The 20,875-nt window shown below is 36.1% G+C and overlaps 1 protein-coding gene across 4 annotated transcripts in view; it reads right to left on the bottom strand.

Annotated features, from left to right (window-relative positions):
* The window catches only part of CERKL (CERK like autophagy regulator), a 148,272-nt gene that overhangs the window by 114,902 nt on the left and 12,495 nt on the right, over positions 1–20,875 (bottom strand). The gene's annotated exons all lie outside the window — the stretch shown is intronic.

Here is a 20,875-nt window from a genome sequence, read left to right as displayed (position 1 = left end):
GAATTATGACTTAACATGTTAGCATAAAAGTTTAAGTTCCTAAATATATATACTTATCAAGAGTGACAAGAAATAGAATTATCTAGTAAAAGAATTATAGAGGAAATTCTAAACTTATTACTTACTGAGAGATAAATGCCAATCCCATACCAAAAAGTCACATTTTTGTCATACCAAATAAAACATTAATGCTCAATTTCTTATCTGCAATTTTTTTTCCCACTTAGTTATTTCTATCATGTGTAAACAGCTTAGGTACTTCTCTTAAGAACTAAGCACCTGGAGATACATAGGTACTTTTGCATGAAGTCCAAAATGAACTAATCAGGCAAAAAATTAAATATTATTGTTTTGATGATTTGAAATACAGACAATATGTAATTCTTATTCAAAACAACATTTAATGCCTATGATACAGCGTGACATTAACAATTTTAAATTACATAGTCTGTTTAATCACAAATACCACATAAAATCAGTATTTTAAAAATCAGTATAATTGAAAATTTAGGTTGACTTCCAATCATAGACAATCTTCTGTTCTAAAGCTCTTTTCTTGATACATAATTTACTCATGTTCCATATATCTTAGTGAGCTCTTAGAAATCAGTTTTTTTCCTATATCTACCATTAATAAAAGTATATCTATACTTACACTGTTGTTTCATACAGACAAATGGAGAAATTGGCAAATTAAGTCAATCAATTAGATATTCTCAATGTGTAATCTCAGAAGGTATATAGGGTCAACATGATTTTTATAATAATACTAGAGATGTTATTTGCCTTTTTCACTGTGCTGACATTTGCATGGATGGTGAAAAGGCAACCGTGGTTAAAACTCCTGGTGTCACCATGAATCAAGGCAGTGACACTAAATTCCATTAATAATTGTTGCATCCTTCATCACCTCAAACTCACAGTTTAAAAAAAAGAAGTTTCACTTAACTGTCCTTGATGAAGCAGTAACACTTCAATTTTTAAAAAAACTCTCTGCTCTTTAGTATATTTCTTTTTAATATTATGTGTGGTGAACTAGGAAATGTGCAAAAAGCATTTCTGCTACAAATGAAAGTGATGGCTGTCTCCAGGAAAAGCACTTATACCCTTCCCATTATGACTAGCTGGATTTTGTGGAAGACCATTTTTGCTTGAAAGATGGACTAACAGACTATGGTATTCAGACATGAGTATTTGGTAAATGTTTTCTGGGAATTGAGCAAAGTGAGCCAGTCACTCAAGCAAAACAACTGAGAATATTTGTTGTCACTGATAAAATTCCAGCCTTCAAGCAAAAATTAGAATTTTGTAAAACTTGTATCTGTCACAGTGAGCTTGACAGCTTCCCACTATTTAAAGAATCTTATGATGCAGTGCTGTTAATGTATCTGATATTTTAAACATGTTACATAAAATGTGTCAACATTTGGAAGCTCTATATAACTCAGTAGACCAAATTTTCCAAATAGTCAATGCAGGATATTATAAAATCGTGCATAATGAAAGATTCATTCAAAGTGCAAGACAGACCAATAAATTTTCAAATAGCAGACTACAAAAGGTTAATTGATGTCTTCAGATCCTGCTTTGTAACTAACATTTAAGAAATTAGCACTTACCAAGTTTTACTGTAGTATCAAAGAAGGATATCCACAATTACCTGAAAACATTATTAAAATACTTCTCCTTTTCTAAGCAAACATCTGTGTGAAACTGGATTTTCCTTATACACTTTAACAAAAACAAGATATTCACAACAAACTGAGTGCAGAAGCAATCTTGAGAATTCAGCTGTCTTTTATTAAGCCTTCTATTAAAGAAGACTGTCTTCTATAAAAGAGATTTGCAAACTGTAAAGCAGTCAAGAAAGTGGCATTGATTTTTTATTGTTTTGGAAAATATTTATTTTTAGTCAAAATATTATTTATGTTAAAATGCAATGGACTTACTACTGTTATTTTCAATGAATTAATGTTTTGAATGTTTAATCTCTAATGTGATAAATATCAATGGGTATAACTTATATAAACAAAAGCTCTTTTGTGGTTTTCAATAATTTAAGAGTGTAAAGGGGTCCCAAGACCAAAAGGCTCAAGAACCCCTGGTCTATCTATAATGTTGTAAAGATAGGTCTAACCTTAAGAAAATGCAGCCTAAAGATGTCATGGTTCACGCATTTTATCTTTCATCATCTTGTGTCAAACAACTGAGATTACATCATTAATTTTTTTAGACTGTCTATGCAACAAGTCCCTATTACATATGAAACCTAGTGAAATGAAAGAAAAATTCAAAATTTCATATTCTGTATTTCATATTCTATAGCATGACTTTATCATGCAGTTAATTGGGTTTTGTCATTTTGACTTCAGCAAGAGCACTCACGTGCATCTATTGGGCCTATGTATTACTCAATTTTACTATCTACTTATATATTTACCCCTGTCATTTTATACATCTACTTCCATTTCTATTCCTTAGGAAAAACATTTATAAATGGGGAGTCTCTGAGAATGGCACCAACAGAAAATATGACATTAATTGAGTCACCTTAATCTTATAATCTAGTCTTTTTTGGCATTATCAGTTCGGTTATGTGTATCAATTCACAGGATTTACAGTTCACATATATCCTACTAGATGACCTTTGCAGATTCCCCACGAACGTCAGAAGTACTGTAATCGGTCTTCCTTTTTCTAGTTTCTCAGTCATTCACTTCAACAATATCTTGACCGTCCTCCTCATCTCTAATCTCTGTATCCCAGCATCTAGCTCAATGCTTCAAACACAGGCTAGGTTTCCAATAAAAGTTTTTTTATTGACTGTATTTACCATCAATCAGATAATATCTTAATGACAGTGTATGCATTTCAACCTCTGAACCTTTGTTCCTTCATTACCCAGCAAATGGAAGGCCTTCTTGACTCTAGTCTTTTCAAACATTAACCATCTGTCAAAGCACACGGAGCCCCTCCTCCAAGAAACATCCTTCATTTTCCAGTCCCTCTGAACTCCGCTGGCCCAGTACTACTCAGCTGAAATGCAGTCACATATCAGAAGTTCCTAACTTCAGAGAGGTGAAAGCACAAAGGTCCTTCAAAGCCTTTTAAGAACTTATCAACAAGTTACACATATATTTTTTCCCACACTAGTTAAACGGTGGTTTTAAAAAACAGCAATGGGGGAGGGATTAGAGAAAGATCAGACTGTAATAGTTTAGGATAAATCCAAAAGCTTATTTCTTCAATATGTCTGAACACCTAACATTCCAGGCACTTCTGTGTGGATATTAAAATGCTAATATTAACATAGCGATCTCCATGGACAACTGTTTCTAAGAGAACAAAGGTTAAGGAGTTCTTTATCCTTCACGGCCTGGAACTTGCTGGACTGTGGAAATAGGACCAAATCTAAGCTACAATGATGGCTTCTATTGCCAGCATCTAAGGACAATGCCTGCATATGGGCTTCCTGCCTGGTAAGGGCCCTTACATCTCACAGTCCAAGCTGGCTCACTGATACTCTTTTTTTCTGAGGACCTCAAAGACAGTCACCATGACTTTGTTTTCACCTCTGCCATTACTAGCAATCAATGCCCTAGCTACGCAGGTCCCATCCCCCATCACCTCATAGTAGTCACAGTGAAGTTACCACACAGCCCTCCAGATAATCTAAAGGGTTTTGCTACTGAGAGACACTAAAAGACTCACTTTTATACCACTCCCATTCAGTTTTACCTTCAAGACTGTCATTATTTGCTCCTAAGAAGCCAAACAAGTATTCAGAATAACTACTGTAAATCCGGGGTATCTGAAATTAGCACATGCAGATCCACGTTGCTGGTAGGAAACAGAAGAGACTAAAGGAAGTAATAATTTTCACTTGATGAAGATTGATCTTAGTACCAGGAAGGGAAAAGTTCAGCTGAAGAGCCAAGACAGCTAGGAAGAGAATGCCACCATCCTGACCATCCAGAAATGAACTGGAAGAAATTCACCTTTCATCCTCCAGGACACCTGAACTTATCATTAGTCCACCTTCCAGATGCCAGAAATGGCACATCTGTGGTCAAGGAAGCACTGTGTGTGTGAAGGAAGCAAGGGGGGAGAATAAAGAGAAATTGCCAGAAGTTACTTTTATGCTGAACATACAAAAGTAAACTTAAATACAAACATATTCACAATAGCCAAAATATGCAAACCTAAGTGTCCACTGATGGATAAATGGATATAGAAAATGTCACACACACACACACACAGTGGAATATTATTCAACCATAAAAAGAATGAAATCTTGCCTTTGGGATAACATGGATGGAACAATGAGGGCATTATGCTAACTGAAATGTCAAAAAAAAGACAAATACTGTATGATCTCACTTGTATGTGGCATCTTAGAAAACAAAAACCACAAGCTCACAGACAGAAAATGGACTGGTGGTTGCCAGAGGCAAGGGGTAGGGGGTAGGCAAAATGGGTGAGGAGGGTCAAAAGGTAAGAACGTCCAGCTTTAAAATGTCATGGGGATGATGATACAGTCATCATCAGAATGATGATATATTCAACATGGTGACTGTAGCTAATAATATTGTATTGCATATTTGAAAGCTGCTAGTAGAGTAGATCTTAAAAGTTCTTATCACAAAAATTAAAATTTTGTGACTATGGTGATGGATGTTAACTAGACATTGTGGTGATCATTTCAAAATATAAACAAATATTGAATCATTATGTTGTACATCTAAAACTAATATATGTTACACGTCAATTATACCTCAAAAAATACACATTTGAGATATTCTAAAAATATTTGTAAATCCTTATTAATTTGGTGAGGATTTGTAGGCCTAGACTTAGTGGAGACAAAGGAAAAGTGATAAACAATTTTAATGTAGCTGATCATGGTTTTACTAAAAAATTCCAACTTAATAACTTTCAAGACAAAGTTTATGTTTATTTTTAATATGCTAGGCACATGGGCGATGTAGCCCTTTATTTCATTTCCACCATTAAAAGCATACAGTTGACAAACATGTTTAGTTTCTGTTTTGTTTTTGGCATTCAAAACCTCTAGATAAGTAAATCCAGTGAGAATTGATTCACTAAGAAATATTAAAATGAAGTTACCAATAAAATGTAGTCAAATATCCTAACTTTTAAATTTATTTTCAGTTGGACTTAGGCAAAATGTAAAAAAAAAAATTACATCTTAATAAACACACATACAAAAACTATAAATTATGCTAGTCAGTTGATACCATTTAGGCTCCTCTTCACAAAAAAACATGACCTTCTACCTACCTATTTGAAATGAAATTTTTAAAGCCATTTTGGAGTAGAAATTAGAAGTTATTTTTTTTCTGAAAAAGCCTTAAATTGATTCAAAGAGTCTGATATGAAAATAATCTCAATGTTTGACCTTGATGTTCTACATATATGGTATTTATTCAGTTATGTTCCCAATTAAAGAGTTTTAAAGTAATAGTTTCTTCTCCATGCCTTTTGTTATAATTTTTACCACATAATTAGTACTATGATAAAAGGCCAAAATTAAAGGTAAAGGTAAGAAAGTATTACTTTGATAATGTGAAAATTTTAGAGAAAATTTGACATTTTAGATCAAGTATATATTTAATTACACCATATAGCATGTAATCGAAGCAAAATAGCTTGTAGGATTACAGCAAGCCATCTTCTCCACTGTGCTGTAATACTACTGTCAGTAATTTTTTTAGAAAGATAAATTTGATATCAATACGATGTGACACAACTGCATCAAACCTTAATTTCACTCACAGTAAGAAGTCACAGGATTAAATAACACTGTGCAGTCTTTTAGAAAAGTTTATTGCTTCCAGATGGATTCAAGTTTCCTTTCAGCCCCGATTACATCTAATATGCACAGGGTGCCAACATTATAAAGGACAGAGTCAAAAATATCATTTATATAGATAGCAAGGGGCAGGGTGGAGGAACACTGGCTTCTAAGTAGGTTGTGCTGATCAGGGTTTGATTATTTTTAAGAAATTATAAGAAACATTTTTAAAAAAAACAACCCTCATACTATGTAAATGTCTTGAACGATGGCTGTTCCACAGAAAAACACAAATCTACAGCGAAGTGTCCATAAGATGACTCCTAGCTCAAGCTGCATGCTCTCTGCCCCCATGTTGGGCTGTGCCATGTGTCACACCACATGAGGCTTACCACCAAGATGTCCACCTGTGCCTCTGTGGCAGAAGAGGCAACTATGTTTATTTCATTTAATAGCACTGTTGAATATAAGCCATGGTGATCACATATAAAGACCTTCAAAAATACTGACTACTTAAAGGCACGTTTGATAAGTTAAAGGATGCAAGTAAGTCAGTACTTACATTTAAAATAGCATTTTCTTAAGCAACTGAAGTATCAGTACCATAATAAATAAAATCCTTTCCATAAAACCCAAACAAAGAAAGCCCTCCCTGTCATGTGGATTAAAAAATAAAATCACATCTGCTCTATCTAGTCTATGAGAGAAAAGCAATAAAAATTCATGACTGAAGAAGGATTTCAGTCTGTACATCGGGAGCTAACTTTTTAAAATACAGTAAAATTCTAGTAACGTTCCCATTTTCTTAAATTTAATTTTTCAAATGTTCTGAAAGTGCTATACAAATTAGGAATTTGATTCAATGTAAGTGTTAAGCAATTTATTATGTATCCTTCAAAACAGATTAGCAATTTAAATACAATTATGGTCTCACAGATCGAAAGAAGAGAAAAATGATTAATTTCTGGAAGGACATAAAATTTTTCTTGTTGGAGAACCACTGGGAAAAGTGGTACTACAGTAATTCCTACTCGTGCCTAACTTTCTCCAGTGGATAGTCAACCAAAACTAAGACAAAAACCATTACAGCTCTTTACTACTCACATTTTCTTTAGAGAGAAATAAGTTCATTTATATAAGGGTTATAAATGAATGTTAAGATTTCGGGTGATTTTAATGCAAGTTCTGCACTTTTATTTTCTATTAATTTTATACATGATACTGTAAATGTATATGAGAATTAAAATTTAAATTTTACTTACATTCAAATAGTGACAATATATCCTTGATCAACTGCATGAAAATGCTCTGAGACACAGGGTGATCAAAAAAGGATGAAATTATACTAAAAATTCGCCTTAAAGTTACATGCCAAATTAATAACAGATCAATGAAACAGAATCCAACCGATTAGGCTACTAGGCACTAAAGTAGGTAATGGGTTTTGTGTCAGCAGATGATTCAGCCATTAAGTATTTCTGATATTTCAAATACTAATATGTGTTTGAGATAACTATCGCTTATCAAAGAGTACTTTGTTTTTGATAATGGTTAACTGTTCTTAAACTGGTCACACTGTCTCCTAAATAACACATATTTGAGTGAAAAATGATTTGAGCTTCATTCCTTCTTTCAATAATTGTTAACTAGACACTTTCCACATGCCAGACTTGCTCTACAAGAGAAAAGCCTTTTAGATAGAGATCTACCCTGACTACCCAATGATCATTGAATAAAGATTGGAAAAAAAAGAAAAAAAATAGGGAGCAAGCCATGTAGTTACAGGTCCAAAATCTCTCACCTGCAATTCTAAAATCCCCAAAGCTCTGAAAATTGTTTATTTTTTCTTAAATCATTTGGCAACAAAACCTGAGCTGACCTCATTTTGCCCCAAAGTTGGACCTGAACTGACCATGAAATGTCAAGTCTTTATTTATGCCACTTCACATAGATATTCTTAATGTTTCATTCAGAAATATTAATGTTTGAATATGCAATGCTACCTGAGGCTAGTTGTGGGTTTTACATACGTATAAACATATGTCCCGTATTAGCTTTCTAAAATCAGTAAGTAGCTGAATTTTCACACAGCTGGTTCCAAGGGTTTCTGAACAAAGGGAACAGTAAGTATAAAGGCCCTGTGGCAAGAGCATACTTGGTATATTCCAGAAACAGCAAGAGGTGGCTGGAGTTAGTGAGAAAGGGGGGAGGGTAAAACATGAGAATACAAAGGTCGGAAGCAGGCAGACTTTAGATTTTAGCCTGAAAAAGATGTGAAGTCACTGGAAGTTTTGGAGCAGAAGAAAGATGTAATCTGACATATAGTTTCAAAGTATCAATAACATTCTATCTGATACATAGAGAACAGACTGACAGGAGACATGGTTAGAGACAGAGAGACTAGTAAGGAAGCTTATACAATACTCCAAGGGAGAAATGATGGTGTCTCATACTAAGATGGTGGCAGCAATCCTGTTCAATTCTGAATATATTTCAAAGAAAGAGGCAACAGGATTTGTTAGTGGATTGGACGTAGAGTGAAAGAGTGGAATCTAGCAGATCTCCAGTGTTTTGGGCTTGGGCAATCAGAAGGATGAAGTCTCCGTGTACCGAGAGCTGAAAATCTATAGGAAGTACATAGTTGGAGGCTGCAGGAGAGAACGGAGTGGAGTTTATTTTAGATCAAAAAAAGTTCGAGGGCTTCCCTGGTGGCGCAGTGGTTGAGAGTCCGCCTGCCGATGCAGGGGACACAGGTTCGTGCCCTGGTCCGGGAAGATCCCACATGCTGCGGAGCGGCTGGGCCCGTGAGCCATGGCCGCTGAGCCTGCGCGTCCGGAGCCTGTGCTCTGCAACGGGAGAGGCCACAGCAGTGAGAGGCCCGCGTGCCGCAAAAAAAAAAAATCTTTAAAAAAAAAAAGTTTGAGAAATCTCTTAGATCTCTAAGTTGAAATGTAAGTAGGCAGTTAGGTTTATAAATCAGGCATTCTGAGGAGAGGTCTGGACTAGAGATATACATTTGAAGGTCATGGGTATTTAGGTAATATTTGAAGTCAGAAACTAGAGGAGGTTAAACCAGAGAGAGAATGGAAACAGGCAACGGGGTCAGAAGACACTCATGGAAAAATGAGGATAGCCAAGAGATTAGTCAGAGAAGGAGCAGGCCAGTGGGGTGGGAGGAGAACCAAAAGAGTGACATCCTAGGAGATACAAAAGTTGTATCAAGGAGCACAGTGTGATTTAGCTGTCAAACCCTGTTCATAGGTGAAGTCACATGAGGACTGACCTTGACAAGTGAGCTGCGGAGTGATGGGACGCAAAAGCCTGATCATAGAAGATTCAAGAAAGAATGAGAAACAAGGTAAGACTGTGAATGTAAAGTAAGTCTAACTAGACTAAAAAGTTGGTGGTGGGGAGGGCCAAAGAAATGGGACCAAGCACTCTACATGGATTACCTCAATTCATCCTCGTAATAGTTCTACAAAGTAGAAATTCTCTCACTTTACAGATGAGGATATGTAAGATAGGCAGTGTGCCAATGATTTTGATAGGAATACTAGAATTTTATCCAAGCATGTCTGATTATCAAAGCACATCCTCTTATAGTAATATACAGCTTCCTATGAATTTATCATATAAAATAAATACTGAGAAAATGACATCATCTTCTCAGAAAGGACACTGGTGTGGGAGCTAGGACCTTTGTTTTAGCTCTAGCTCTGTCACCAATCTTGAGGCAAATGCCGTAACTTTTGAGCTTGATAGCTCATTCCTAAAATAAGGGAATTGGAATAGATTCATTCACTCAGTCAGTCAACAAATATGTATTGAATACTAATTTGCTGGACACAACTCTAGTTGTGAAAGAAACAGTGGTGAAAAAAGAAGGAACTTACCCTTTACTGAGGAAGATGACAAATGTTCGATACAAAAGTTTCTTTCAACTCTAAAATGCTACGATAGTTGTTAAATAAATATTAATAATAGACAAAAATTCCATTCCAGGCTAGTTCAAAGAAGCTGAGATTTATTATATCACTGAAAACTCACAGCACTGTAAGCTGGGCACTATTACTATATCCCATATTTTACAGGCTGGTGGGAGGCAAGGAGAGATGAGCTTAGAGCTTAACTAGCTTGCCCCAGTTACATAGGAAGTGGCAAAGCCCAAATTCTAACATATAGTATGGCTCCAAAAACCCATCTTTCAATCACTCTCAATAGTAAGTTACTACTATAATATCTCATTTTACTGGTGTTTGACTCTCCTCTCCTGTTGTTTTTCTTGATGGTCTTTGAATGTTCAAAATGGGAAAGAGGAGTAAGAGAGAAAAAAAAGAAAAACAGCGAAAGAGAAACTGCAGAACTAGAAGTGAATATTGATATAAAGACAAATATCAAGAAAACCAAAGCAGTGAAGTAACACGAACAAAAAAGAGGTTTGCGAAGCACATGAAGGAAAGAGAACAGCAGCCCTTGAGCTCCTGCATCAGGTCAGTGACCCACCAGGTGCTACATGCCTAACTGTACAGGACAACGGACAGGCCTGGTGAACCGGGGCTCCTCCGAGGGGCCTCGCCTCTCCCATTCTATCAAACTCGCTGCCCACTCATCAACCCTACTGAGAATCGACACTTCTAATGAGCCTAACAGAGTAAATATGCTCTGTAAAATATTTCAGAAAGGAGCTCTGCATACTTTCTCATATTTTTTTTTGGTACAACCATGTTGAAAAGGAAAGCAGTCCTTGAGGGTTCAGAGGTGAAATCCTTACAGAAATCCGAGAAGGACAAAGGAGGCAGAGATGAGTCGCCTGGTCTTGGGACCACTGAGGTCACCCTCTGATTTTCAGCAGACAGCTAGTATCTGGCTCCGCTCTTTGCATCGTGGATGTCCAGCCAGGACCAGGTGCCAGGGACCCTCACAGGCTGGGAGCCATTTTATCTTCCCGAGCTTTCCACATAGAATGGTGATATTAGAATAACTAGATTTTTCACTTTGAAGAACTATTCTTATAGCTGGCATTTTCCCCTAGTATTCTGAAGATTATTTGGAGATCATCTTGCTTTATAAATTGTGGAGACAAGAAATGTATCTCCCATTAATAATCTATCTGATTCCAAAATTTAAGTGCCTACTATATTTAGGTGTTTTCTGACCTCAAGATTGCATATTTAAGGATGATTAGATATGGTCTTTCCCTCTAGTGGTTCAGTATATTGGGGAATGGAAGCACAGTGGGTACTAGCCATCTTGTGGAACTTCACCAGATTCATATTTACAAATTATTCCTTCACCAAAGGATACTGGAACCCATCAGAGGTTTTAAGAAACAACTACCCAATCTGTTTCATCTTTCTGGTTTCTACCCAGAGCGCCTTCTCAACACAGATTCAGATTCATTCAGATGTATCAATACTATAGGCCTCTTTTAAAAAATAGTCCTGCATTAAAAGGTGAAATTAGAACTAAATTTCCCTCCGAAAAGTGTGCTTTTGTTTATATTTTCTTTTACATACTCTTTCATATTAGCTAAATTTCTACAAGTACAATTTATATGTATAATAAGGGAAAAAAACATTTTAAAGCTGTAGTTTTTACTTGCCTGAAATTAGTTCTCTATTCCAACTGTTCCCTTCCTTCATTAACTTCTATTAAACATCTAAGAATGACTGACTAAAGAGGAAACTATTGCATTCAGAAGCACAGCTCCTTCCCAAGTTATCAGTAGGTATAAAGCTAATACTAAGTAGTAAAGCTTTTCTTTACATATTTTCCAAATTACCTTACTATACATATATTCCATTAATGGAATGGAAATATGTTTCATATGTGTTCCTGGCAAGGAAGCAGTCAGTTTTTTATTGTAAATGGCACGGCACAGAAACACAGGCAATTGAAAGCCGGATGACATGCCTGCCGAGCTAGGCACTAAATCAGATACTCCATCTCATTTAACCATAAATTATCTTCAGGTTATGGTGACAATGAAAGGACATAGCATCCCTGTTTCTTGATTTTAGAGAAGACCAAACAAGATCCTCAGAGAGGTGAAGGGGCTTATCAATGACAGATGTCAATGGCAGACCGTAAGACTGAACTTTAAAGCTCATACTCTTTTCCCCTGTTCTACAGACTAGAAGGACTTGCGAAGAACCACCTTGTTATTACAACAATATTATTATGTGCTTTATAATTAGGCTGTGAGGAGATATGGTTCATTCCATAGCATGGGTTCACACTTCAGCATATCTTCTGCTGTCTTTCTGAAACTCCAAGTTTCAGAAGCAGCACTTCAGGTTTTGTTAAGAAAAAGGTCCCAAAGAGAAGCAGCAGAGGTAAGTGATATGCCTTTTCCAACTAAAAATAAATCATATTTAGAATTTGGGTATTCATCATTTCCTGAGGATGGTGTTGCTGTCAATCCAACTTGGATTACATAAATTAACCAGCAAAAATCAAGCACATTGGTCACATTAAAACTTTAAACGTTGCGATTCAGTGTTCTGGCAACACGTTCATATGGACCAAGGGTTGGCAAACTTTTTCTGTGAAGGGCCAGATAGTAAAGATTTTAGGCTTTGGGGACCATATGGTTTCTGTTGCTCTGCTGTAGTAGTTTGTATGGCTGAGCAGCCAAAGTCAAGACAGAGTGAGGCTGTGTTGGAAATTCGATAAATAATAATTAATTAAACCTGACTTATTGACATCAAAAAAAAAAAAGCTATGGCTTCTTATATAAAATAACTAATGAGAACCTCCTGTATAGCTCAGGGAACTCTACTCAATGCTCTGTGATGACCTAAATGGGAAGGAAATCCAAAAAAGAGGGGATATAGATATACATATAGATGATTCACTTTGCTGTACAGGCAGAAACTAACACAACGTTGTAACTCCATTGAAACACAACACTGTATACTCCAATAAAATTTTTTTAAAAAAGAATTTGGTATTATCCAACCTAAAAAAAAAGAAAAGGTATGGCCTCTTAGAAAAGGGGCTGGAATCCAGGCTCTGCCTCTTACTACCTGTGTGACCTTGGAGAAGCTACTTAAACTTTTTGCAGTTTTCTCATCTAGAAAATGGGGATTATAATAGCCCTTACCTCTGAGGATTGTTGTCAAGATTTAATGAGTTAATATGTAAGATTCTGGTAACAGTTCCTGGCACATACAATGTGCTATATAAGTGTTTACCACTATTATTATTATTACCTGAACTAATTCAACAAATCCTGGAGTCACCACACCAGTAGCTGAACTAGATAAACCATGAAAGTAGCATGTGTGACAGAATGGTACTAGGCAGGAATGATTAGAGGAGACCTCTTCCGTACACTTAGAATACAAAAATGCTCCGGGCTTGTTTTGAATTTATAAAGGTAACTCCTAATATTAGGGGGCATCCTGATTGCCTTCCCCAAAGCAGACTTGGAAACACCTCTCTTGTTACAAAGGGCCTACTAAGAAATTTATGGAATAGGTTAGGAGGAGCAAAGTAGGAATTGAGAGAATATAGACAGTATTAGGAAGATACATTAGAAATAATAGTAAGACTTACGTAGATTTTCATCACATAATCAAGACAGAACGTCTTTTAATTGGTTCATTATGTATCCACAGTGGTCCCAAATGAAATGCTCAATTTATAGTGGCTTTATCCCATGAGAAATAAGATTGTTGTTCCTATTAGTTAACTAAAAAGTCTTTCAAATTAAGCAAAAAGAAAGGGGAAAAAAAAGAAATAATAATAAAAGGAGAAAATTACCAGAAGTTGACTCACAGGTCACTACTACTCTGATTCTAGCTAGGCACAAATATTTTCCCAAATATTTTGGGAAATATATCAAGTTCAGTTTGTATTCATCCTGAAAGGGTTTATGTGCCCCACTCACAATGCAAGTTCTTCATCAATTCCACCCCAGGATGGGACAACGTTTCTGACAAACACTAATGATGATGTAGTGTGGAACAGAAATTTGATCACAATCACCTGGTTTCATCACCTTGTAGTATTTTTCTTGGATCCTGGATTTTGTTATGGAAATGCACAGACTGTGCTGAGGAGGAAAATCGTAGCACACTCTATTACTGGCAGGAAAGGCTGCACACATCACTGCCCTGAGTACTGAAACACTAGATGGTGTGAGAACACACCACCTCCGAACGTGACATTCTCCTTATTCACCATTTCGGTTCCTCAATAGATATGAAAACTATGCCACAGCAACAGTTTACGGGTGAAGGAGTTGCTAAGAATTTTTGACTAAGTGATGACCTATCTGTAAGCACATCTACGGCAACAAAACACATGCTAATAACCTAAGATACAGAAAGTAAAACCCATAGCATAATTATTCCAGAATATTCTCAAACTATAATGCCTTGTCCTGAAGGTTTCATTTGTGTTCAAAATCTTTTTGGGAAAAAAAAAAGTAAACAACCCTACATTTAGATGATCTTGGTGATAACTTGCTGTTTAGACCGTGACTATCAACAGACTCTTATTTTAAAACTTCAGACTCCAAAAACCGACACCATCAACTTCAGAAATTTCTGTAAGAACCTCCACAACTTTGTAGCTCCCTATTTTAGCAATGGTTTATACAGTGCTTCTCAAACTGACCTCCAGATGATTCTAGACCTTCTATGACACGAACCTAATGAGCTCTGCTTTGCTTTATCTATTGGGGAGGGAAGAGAAGGTGTTTTAAGATGCCCTTGGAACGAAGAGATCAAAATTACAAAAACCACTGCTTTAGTACGGTTGTTGGTTCAAGTAACTGTGCTCTCACAGTGCCCAGTGTATTCAGAGATACTAGGATGCTTGAAGATCAGGGATCCATCCATTTGTTTAAAACGCTCTATTTTCAGTGGACACTATATTAAAAATACAAAGGCAGTAACCTACAGAGACATGCTCAAAAGCCTTAGTATATTAGGATTTGGACTCCTCAAAACATTTTCCAAAAAGTTGTTGAAAGAACTTTCTAAAAAATAAAAGTGAGGTCTTCTTCTGCTCTTTAAGGGGACAGATGAGCTAAAATTGACACAAGTTCAATTTCCTTGTAATGTATTTTACAATTACATTATTTTTCCAATACATGCATGCAGTTACTACCTATACAAGATTATTATAATCTATCCCAGGTAATTAGTGCTGAGATCAGCAATTTAATGCCCTTTGTTTGCCAAATTTTTGTTTTCCCAAGGACCAATCCCACTCTATAAAGATGTGTTTCCAGGATACATGTAATTACGCTGGGTATAACATCTGTTGCTTTGCATGTTCAGAGGCTTACCAAACCAAGGTAAGGACACGCTTCTACACCTATTTTAGGAGAATGACTGAAGTATTAAAAGCTTAAAGATTCAGCAGAAATTTTTTTTAAAAAGGCAGTATTTATCAAAAGCTAATTCTAATTTAAATATTTCCAAATAGAATTAACTCATCTCAGCCCTTATTTAGCTAAATGTTAACATGGTTATTATATCATGTTTCAATTTATGTTTCCTATGATTTCATATAGGAATCCTAGTGAAGTTTCTACTTCAGTTATCTTTCAGAAGCAGACCATCTAACCAAAAACAAACCCCCTTACTCCGGGACAACAGAGAAAATAATAATGGTGACCTCTTTTTTGTATTTCACCCTTTCATAGCACAGTGGAGTTAGATAACAGAACAGCATTGCACTTTCAAATGTAGGTCAGTACTCTGATTGTACCAGAAAAGTGAATTGTTCAGACTTAAATAAAGCAGAGCAGTATCAACCCAATCACTTTTCTGCGTGGCCTTTTAAGGCTGCCCAATAATATGATAGTCCTAAGAACTTCCAAATATGCAAATATTTATTGGCAAGATTTACCAGGAAGATACAAAATGAACACTAATTTCAGTACTGAAACCTGAAATAAGCCCTTAATAAACGGGGGGAAAAAATCCTACACGTCATCTCTCACCAAACATTTACAGTCATAGACAAGAATATTGAAGTTATGAGTTCATGTTTTCAGAAAATTTTAGGACAAGCAAACTCATGAGTATCAGTGTATTCAGATGTAGTTTACAATCTTTGAGATCTGCGCTTACTATTATATAACTAAGATTGCTATTTGGCCTGCATTTAGACTGATTAGATATGCCAAGTTCACACAGATTTAGAGTTGAGGAAACCTACTTAAAATGTTAAAAAAAAAAACTTTTTTCCAAATCATTTTAATATGTTTTAGCTCACTTGACTCTTCTAACAATTCTTATTTCCTAGCGTTATATATAATTTGATGTAACCAACCATACATTAACTATTATATTAAAAATCAAAAAGAAACAAACCAGAAAAACCTCACCTGTTAACAGGAATTTGGAGGGAGGGGGTAAAACCCACTTTCAGGATTGGAAAAGATTTAGCTAAAGGAGTACTACAGTAAATCCACTTGTTTTGGACTGAATTGTGTCTCTCCAAAACTCATATGCTGAACTCTAATCCCCAGGGTGACTATATTTGGGCCTTTAAGGACTAATTAAGTTTAAATTAGGTCATAAGGGTGGTCCCTAGTCTGATAGGACTGGTGTCCTTATAAGGAAAGGAAGAAACACCAGAGATCTCTGTCTCCATGTGTGCACAGAAGAAAGGCCGTGTGAGGGCACAGTGAGAAGGCGGCTGTCCATAAGCTAAGGAAGCGAGGCCTCACCAGAAGTCAACTCTGACAGCACCTTAATCTTGGACTTCTAGCCTCCAGAACTGTGAGAAAAAAGTTAATTTCTGTTGTTTAAGCCACCTCATCTGTGGTATTTTGTTATGTCTGCCCTAGTAGACTAATACACCTTCTTTCTTTAGCTTGTCCTAAGTTTTCATTTCCTCTATAGAATCTCTAAATTTTCTACACCAGGTGGTGACCTTCTGTCTTATCACAACATCAAGCAAAGTATGGCAAACAGAGAAATGAATCATTTTCCTTTTTTCCCTTCCAGGTTTCAATATTTCCAAATGTGAACACTGAAGACTATTGAATGCCAAATGGAGAAAAAACTTTAAATAATTACTTAGGTTATCATTAATTAGAATGCTAGAGTTATATTAGGAGGACACTAAATTATTTTAGGTGGGAATTAATCAAGATAGCAAGGGATGCAATGCAGCCCAGAAACGACAGATGAGGGTAACTGAGAAACTTGTGTAAGATTTGAAAGTGCCACTTACAATATTTTTCATTTTGCCTTCATACGGGATCAAATACAAAATCTCTCAAGAGTCCTTGACACTTTTGCTCCCACTCGTTCTTTACAAGTTTGTACTGGAACTAGAAACACTTCCTCCTTGAGCTTCAAAACTTAGGAGGACCCAGCATAGCTACACCTGAAAAGTTAAGGGTCAAGACTGACTCAGCATTAAGTGGAGAAACAGGTCAGTTTGAAAAGGTTCACCAAAGTCCAAGAGTGACCAACTAGAAAAATGGCCCTTCATCTACCACCACACCTCCCCACCCACACCCACACCCCCGGTCTCCTGCTAATGCTGCTCCTAACACAGCTCCTGCCTGGGAGCTCAAGTTCTGATTTAAGGGGCTGAGGGAGGGCTTTAAGGAGGTCCCATATGGAGGAAGAGTTTGCCCCAAGCAAAATGCTCCCCCTTCTTACCACTCACCCTAATGCTTGTCCTCTCCTGCACTCACACATGATTTAAGAGTCTCAGAAAAGGGCTCTGGAGTATGGAAATCAAAAAGAGAAGAGAAAGAAAGGGGGACAGAGCTTATTCTGGGAATTTTTCTTAAAGTAACAACTAGACACTTACATTTTGCTTTTCTCCTATTTCATTTTAACCCTAACCATTTTTAAGCTAAACCATCTTCAGGGCATTAAAATACCATTTCATGAAAGCATTTGTCTGAAATTAAAAATATGTGGTACTGAATTTAGTATTTTGATGGCAGAGTTAAATAAAATTATACAAATAGTTTGTTTATATTTTTTAATAACTTATTGTGAATATCAATATATCATCATTTAAAAAGAAAGTTTCCACAGCTTCTGTTGTTCTTAATTAGTTTCTGTATCTTTGCCTTTCCCAAATCTAAAATAAGTTCCTGATATTACATTGGTTTCTATATTATCATCTGTAAACTTTGAGAGGCATTATTAAGATTCATTGGTTAACAGAACTATTGAATTTGGAAATATGTATTAGCCGAAGACACCATTAGGTTTATTCCCATATATAGGGATCAGGGAAACAAAGGAAAGAAATCCAATTATTTAAAACAGTAATCCCTTAACACTGGGATTTTGTTTTAATTATAAAGAGTGTGTCTTATTAGAAACAAAACAAAGCCTTGTCCTTTAAGGGAGAAGCCCCATGTTTCTCTAGTGAACATGCAGGCAAGATTTCCTAAAGAATGCTTCAACAAATTAATTTTGCTATTCTTCAATTTCCCGTGATATAACTGACTTCTTAAAAAGAGCATCAAGTCAACAATTATGAGCCCACCTGTTCATGATATCATACCAGACACCATACGAAGTTAATGAAAATAGATTTCATTTTGTTTCCTGCTCCACTCCACCATTGATAGTATGACAAAATTCTCTGTACTAAAAACAACAAAAAGTATAGGCAGTGATAAGTATTAAAATGGTAATTGCTAAATAGTCTTTATCCTTCAAATAGGACTCCAGATATACCCAGTACCTGAAAACCCTTTTCATGAATGTCTTCCCCCATCCCCATGGTTCCTCCAGTGCCTTGCATAGGGTAGAGGTGTCAGAGGGGTAAGAAGCCATGACTTAAAGTAAATGGCCTGCCCTACAAGAGGCAAGAAAAGTCATTAGGGACTTCCCTTAGTTGGTTCTACTCCCATGATACACAGAGCAAAACTAAAACACTATTTGAGGAAATTACACCCCCTTTGGGTCCAGCCCACTAACCCACTTAAATGGCTCAGTGTTGAGCCCAGAAGGCTGAGGGAAATCTTTCTTTCTCAAGGGACATTGAGGCTCCTGGCTCTCCTATTTCAGACCTAAGAGAAAGCTATTTAGGTACGCAATACAGACTCATTTGGGCTTTATCACTGAAACTAAAGCTTTCAGTCATTCTGTCACCCCTCACAGAATTGAGTTTTGGCATGGAAGGCACACAGACATCACCAAGGCCAAAGCTGAACCCAGGCAGGTCCAGCACCTAAGGTACCTGGCAAGGGCATCAGCTCAGTTTCAGCCAAGAGATGGTAAGCAGGAGACAGAAGGTTGTCCTAATGACAAGTTACCCAAGGGACAAAGAGAGAGTAAGAGCAGCAAGGGCTACTGAATGAGCATGGAGATATAAATGATGACACACTTCGAGTCTAAAGGAGTGCAACAGCTGATACATAGAAAGCAGATGAGTAGAAAATAAAACCGAGTGTTCTATTATCTTAATAACATAGGCAAGATTAAGGACTATACCTCATGTATATTTACTCTATTGGGTATCAAGTATGTAGGTAATATAAAATTTTATAGACAATGTCCTCTGATACAATAAAAGGAGTTGGAAAATCTATTTATATATTTTCCACTGGAAAACATGGACAGATATTGCTATTCAAAGTCCTGTTTTTCATTTTGTTGATGTTCCAGGTTTGTTTAAGTACCATGAGTACATGGTCATATTGCTTTCTTTGAATAAGTAGCTATGACTTAAGAAAGACATTTGAGGAAAGAGAGGAAAGCAGGAAAGAAAATTCCAGACAATGGGAGTCTGTGACCATTGCTTCTTAGTCAAGGTCATACCAAAGCAAGTAAAAGAAAGGATCCCACCCGTAACATAATCATTGGCTTATGTTCTCTAAACGTTTTTCCAATCTCCTAGAGGAAAGATTTCATAACTTTATTGAAAGTTCATTTCCTTTTCCTTTGTCTTCCCTTACACATCCATTGAAGATTAGCAATTAGCAAAGGATATGAACGGACCAATGATACACCACAACTACTGCACACTTTTGTAAAATTGAAAGAATAATTTCAGAACCATTAGAAAGCAATTTGGGACCTAAAATTTTGGATGCTAAAGGATCCATTAAAAGGGCACTTTTCTATTTTAAAGTATCAATGACACACCATGAAAAGAGATTTTTAAAATAATGTGCACAGGCAGTTCAATTACTTTCTGAATTATGTCATAAAGCTGAGTCAAAATGTTGTTAATTAATATCAGTAATAAAAAAAACAGAAAGTGAGCTTATTCTAATGAAATACTGTAGATTTCACATTAAAAAGTGACTGACAGGTCAAATTCTAAAAAAGAAACTGTAGATATCACCACAAAACTAGCAGATGTTTCTTGGGGTCATTTGTACAAAAACATAAGCATATGTTAAAGAAATCTGACACTATCATGGAATCAGTTGGTGTCTAAAATAATAGCAGCTCCTTATGGCAATATGGTAATATCCGTATCAAATGCACAACACATTATGTTGCAACAGTATGTGCAGACAAAAGAGCATCAGTGGCAGCAATAATGACCAGTGCTTTCATTAAGGTGAAAAAATAAAATTAGAAGGTTATATCCAGGGCATAATTTTATTTAACAGTAAACTGAACGTGATAGACAGTATGTTGAATTTTCCGAGTTTCCATTTAACTGATTTTATTGAGATTCTCATAAAAGCAGAATATTAACCAAATAAGGATACTAAAGTTTTTCTACGGGCCTCCAACATGGGTTTTCTTCAGTCTACCCTAGAATACTGAAGATAGTTATTTTCAAAGCTAATGATAATACTTGGTTAGTTCAGAATATGACCAAGAATTCTTCACTTCAAAATCAATGGTTTCAACCTGGTGTCCTATATTCAGTAAAGAAATAGGTAACTGCTGAATCTTTTTAATGTAAAGCAGCACATAATTTAGTAAGTGTATTATCAGCTTCAATCTCAGAAGTCTAAGATCCTCTAGAATATTCCTTGTTACTAGTCATATCACCCCGAAGTATACAATGTACACAACGAACGGATGCTGATTAAATGTTAATGAACAAAGGTCTTTGAAAAGTCAAAATGAAAAGGCATTTCATAGCTTTACA

This window comes from Aethalodelphis obliquidens, unplaced genomic scaffold (genome assembly GCF_003676395.1).
Source record: "Aethalodelphis obliquidens isolate GAN/ISIS:26980383/991018 unplaced genomic scaffold, ASM367639v1 scaffold2, whole genome shotgun sequence".
NCBI lineage: Eukaryota > Metazoa > Chordata > Mammalia > Artiodactyla > Delphinidae > Aethalodelphis > Aethalodelphis obliquidens.
The sequence above is the reverse complement of the archived record's forward strand: the minus strand, read 5'-3'. Positions and strand labels throughout refer to the sequence as shown.